General features: G+C 36.8%; 1 non-coding gene across 1 annotated transcript; it reads right to left on the bottom strand.

Moving 5' to 3' along the window:
- Positions 1 to 3,793: 3,793 nt before the first annotated feature.
- LOC111725272 lies at positions 3,794 to 3,900 on the bottom strand. The gene has a single exon (XR_002773372.1). It is a non-coding gene; the product is annotated as a U6 spliceosomal RNA (small nuclear RNA).
- Positions 3,901 to 4,676: the final 776 nt, after the last annotated feature.

The raw sequence follows: 4,676 nt of genomic DNA, 5'->3' as shown, positions 1-4,676 counted from the left end.
TCATAACTTGCCCAAACTCCTACTATAGTTTGTTGGTGCCAGACGTGTGTCTGGAATCCAAAGCTTTCTGACTCAACAGTTTGTGTTTTGTTTTCTTGGTGTTTTTCTTTTTTGTTTGTTTGTTTGTTTTTAACCTCTCTTTGGTATTGTGTGACCTGTAGGAACCCAAATTTACTTCCTTTGCTTGCTTTTCAATTTCATGACAGTAATGAAAACACTTAAAAGATTCCATTTGATCTCTGTGGTTAGTCCAAGATGAAAATTAAGAGTATGTAGAAGAAAAATCTCAGTCGTTCTCTGACCCATGTTTGGTCTGGAGGTTAACATCCTGATCTGAAGCTGCATGAGAATTTTTTCTAGCCATCTTAATTCGGAGATTCAAGTTCTAGCAACAGACTGTCAACAGGAATGTTAGCTAAAGAATGTTAATTTGCCCTGAGTGTTGCTCAGATTTCTCACTCTGCTTGGAGTCTTCATGGTGGGAGCTGGTGCAAGACTTCACCCTTCTTTAGATAAACTGTCACTCAAACACTCTGACTCTGTAAAATAATCCTGTTGCATATGCATGTGTATGTGTGTGTGTATGTATATGTGTGTATATATATATACACATATATATATCACTTTCTCCATATATATATACATATATATATATATAAATACCAAATTATCCAGGTTCTCATGTTTAAATTCAGAACTGTGGGGATTTCCTGTTCCACCAGCTTAGTATACACAATGCACCACCATGATAATGAACAACAGACCCAGTTAAAATTCTGAGCTTCTTTCCTAAGGACTATTTTCCTGTACCCTAAATGCACAGAACACTCTGAGAACCCTGCTGTTTGCATTATTTATTTGAGCTTTTGAATGATTTGGGGGGCATTAGGTATTCATATAATATGGAAAAGACAAAGAGAGGACTTTATCCCCTGAACTAGCAGGGCTAACTTTTTAGAGAGTTGAGGGTTTTCACTCTCTATTACTTGCTAAAAGCAGACTGTTGAATTATTTTAACTCTGTAAGATTATTACAGAGATTATTTATTCATTTAATTACATAATTCCTAACTCTTCTACTAATAACTTTTAAAAAATTATTTATTATTCTGCTTCATTCTATAAATGATTAGAGGCAAAAACTTGTGTTTAACCTTGATAAATATCTGGTAAATTGAAGGGGGAAACCTGTGTAGGGCAGGCAAGAATGAGAGACTGGAGAATGGCCCCTGGGGACATGGAGCAATAGGAGGGCCACAGCTTCACAGCTTATGCAGTCAGCATGCCACAGTCCCTGGGAGGGGGAAATGGAACCTTGAGCCATGAACTTTGTGAGACGTTAACTGAAAACTAGCAGAACCATAAAAATGGGTGAGAAGTCAACAGGAAACTATGCCTTCTGCCTTCCTGTATCACGTGTGTCAGGAGCAAGTACGATGGCTGGCGTAACATAGAATTCTTACTTTGATTGATACCATCTAGAATCCTTACTTTTCACATAGAAAGAACCCATCATGGAAATGCATGGGAGGTTAACTGGAAGGAAACTGCCTTCTTATATCATGTATGTCAAGCTCAAGTACGGTGATGGGTATGATACAGAATCCCTACTTTGCATATAGAAAGAGCCAGTCAGGAAAAGGGAATCTATGGGGAAAATATAAAAACCACCAGACAAAGAGTCAAAGCAGCAACTGCTCAGGTGTCCCTCCACAGTGCCAGGGGCTTTCCTCTTTTCTTTCTTTTCAATAAATTCTTCCCCTTTCAATTCTTCAGCTTTCACTTCTTTGTAGTCTGTGAATTCATTCTTCAGTTCCTGAGATCAAGGGCCCAGTGGGAAAATTCCATTATCAAAATGATACTGAGCTAACTTCTGTGAGATGAACTATATAATAAATGGATGGTTTAAGTTTGGAATTTTTTAATTTTTAATTTGAAATAATTACAAGATATGTGGGAATTTGCAAAAATAGTATGGAGAGAGCCTATATACCTTTCACCCAGTATTCCCCAGTGGTTACATCTTACAAAGTTATAGTATGCTACCAAGTCCAGGAAATGACTTTGGTATAATGTATGTGGGGGTTTGTGTGTGTGTGTGTGTGTGTGTGTCTGTATGGTTGTATACCATTTTACTACTTGCGTAGATTCATTTAACCACCACTGCAATTAATATACAGACTGTTCCACCACTGCAAGGATCTCCCTCTTTACTCAGCCTTCTTCATCCACCATCTCTAATTCTTGGCAACCACTGACCTATTCATCTTAATAATTTTGTCATTTCAGGAACATTTTTTAAAAGTGGGTCTTTAATAGATGACTGTGTAAAGTTACTGCCCATGTGTCAATTAGAAATTAGAGCATTAAAAATCTTACAGATCTCAAACATATGGATTTGTTTAATCTGAGCTTATGAATAATATTAAACCATGATGATTAGTATACACACTGTTAAACATTTTTAGACCTTAGAGGATGAAGACTTTCTCAATGACTTGAATAGCATCAGTCCTTTATGTTGGTAAAAGGCAGTAGCAAATAAAGCTTAGATTAAATTTACACTACCGTGCCAAGTGTGGTTCTTCCAATAGACCCTGTGTCTAATCTAAGACCTACTTCATCTTAGCAAGCCTTCAGATTCTTTGCAGTTCCTGTTCTGGGGACTCGATGAAAATCCAAATACAACAAGCTTTACTTTAAAAGAAAAAATCTTAACCTTCCAGTTAGAACAGCTTGGTCATTCACTATACTGAGCTTATATGGATGTGTATTATGTAGGAGAATGTTACAGGAGATAAATTCCTATAAAGTATTAATACAGTAATTGCTATTTTACTTTAAAATAATCTCTTTACACATTACCATCAGTGATAAGTTCCCCATATTTGGTGAATACAGCTCTGATTAGGTCTTAGTCTCTTATTAGGAACACACAGGCAGCCAACTGGCAAATGGATTGCCATCCCATCTAAGGATGAGAGAAAACAAAACAGTAAAATTAAAGTGCCAGTGTATACTGAGAAAGAGTGAATAGAAAGCATGTGACATTATGTACATGGGTGATTCTCAAAATAACTGAAACAGTGGAACCTATTTAAAAATCCATGTGTGGATTTTATTCTTTGAGAAATGGACTAGGGCAGGAAGTAAAAAAGATAGAATGAAGACTTACCTATTGAAAGAGAAGATGATTTGACCTATTTATCTGAAATCAAAACCAGAAATCATAAGCTTTACAAGATCCTCAAATATTTGTCTATATTTTCAGGTAAGTGTGCATTAATAAACATTAAATGGATAATGTAATGGGTTATATCCTAGTAATAGCTTATCACAAATCTTAAATAGTACTACTTTAAGAATCACCAATTGGGAAAATTTGAATGGCAAGCAACAGGACTATGCTTTCAATCTTGTTCTACACAACATTTTTATATTAAGATAAAGGCATGGTTGAAGTTATGGTTAATTTTTTAAAGGAAACAAGAAACTAGAGTGCTACAGAAGATGAACCAGGGTCCAAGTCAGATCTCAGTAGGCTGAAAGGGCTGGATGCAATGAAATTGAATTGCTATAAATGTGAAAGCCCAGCCTGTGGAGTCAGACAGCTAACTACTCAAGGACTTCATGGGGGACATGTTACTTGTCACCATCACATGAGGAAGATTTAGAACTTTTCCTCAACACTACCCATGTGGCCTACAGAGTGACATGATAGTAGTCCATACACATACAACACAGGATATAATGTCCAGAGTAGGACAACAGATGTTCCTACACTATTTTTTTTTTTTAATATGGAATGCTTCACAAATTTGTGTGTCATCCTTGCACAGGGGCCATGCTAATCTTCTCTGTATCATTCCAATTTTAGTATATGTGCTGCCGAAGCAAGCACATTCCTACTCTATTTTACATTGTTCAGATGTCCCAAGTAGTTCTGTGTTCATTACCATACAATAGAGGTATAAATAAAGTAATGCCTGTCTAAGACGATGTGGCCAATTGATAAAGGAACTCAAAATAAATTTTAAAGACTAGGGTGCCTCACTCACTTCCACTAATGAGGAACTAAAGTGAGGATAGGGACTTAGATTTATACTTTGTTTGCTCAAGTCCAAAAATGTGTAAGTTGAACCAGATTCAAAGATATACAGAAGCAGAATTTAACACAAGATAGATCTGTTTAGCCACATTTTGGGAATCCAAAAATGAAAAGGCTTATTTGGAAGCAGTGAGTGTCATATCAATGGAGATACCCAAGTGAGAATTTCAGTAAGCACTCTGGGCATGTGTGTGATCTAAGCAATGGAAATGTTGCAGTTCCTTCATTCCTGAGAATTTATTGAATGTGTACCAGCAAAGCCCACGTATACCCCTTACCAACTTCTTGAGGATTACTTAGCTTCTCTGGTCTTCAGTCCCCTTCCATTTAATGGACTGAGAGGTGCTGATAACCTATAAGGCTGTTGGGAAGACTAGATGAAGCTGAAGAACAATAGTAACCTGACTCCAATCTGCCCCTCACATTCCCCAAACAACTATAAGACCCACAAGGAGAACAAAAGTATATAGGAGCCATTACTTAAGCATTGCTTAGAGAGAGAAAACACATCAAACTTCAAGTTGCTTATAAGGAAAAAAGAAGTTCCATCAAATCTTCCAACACCTGCA

This window comes from Otolemur garnettii, unplaced genomic scaffold (assembly GCF_000181295.1).
Source record: "Otolemur garnettii isolate 467f Iridium unplaced genomic scaffold, OtoGar3 scaffold00035, whole genome shotgun sequence".
Taxonomy (NCBI): domain Eukaryota; kingdom Metazoa; phylum Chordata; class Mammalia; order Primates; family Galagidae; genus Otolemur; species Otolemur garnettii.
Note: the sequence above shows the minus strand (reverse complement) of the source record. Positions and strands in the feature narration are given on the sequence as shown.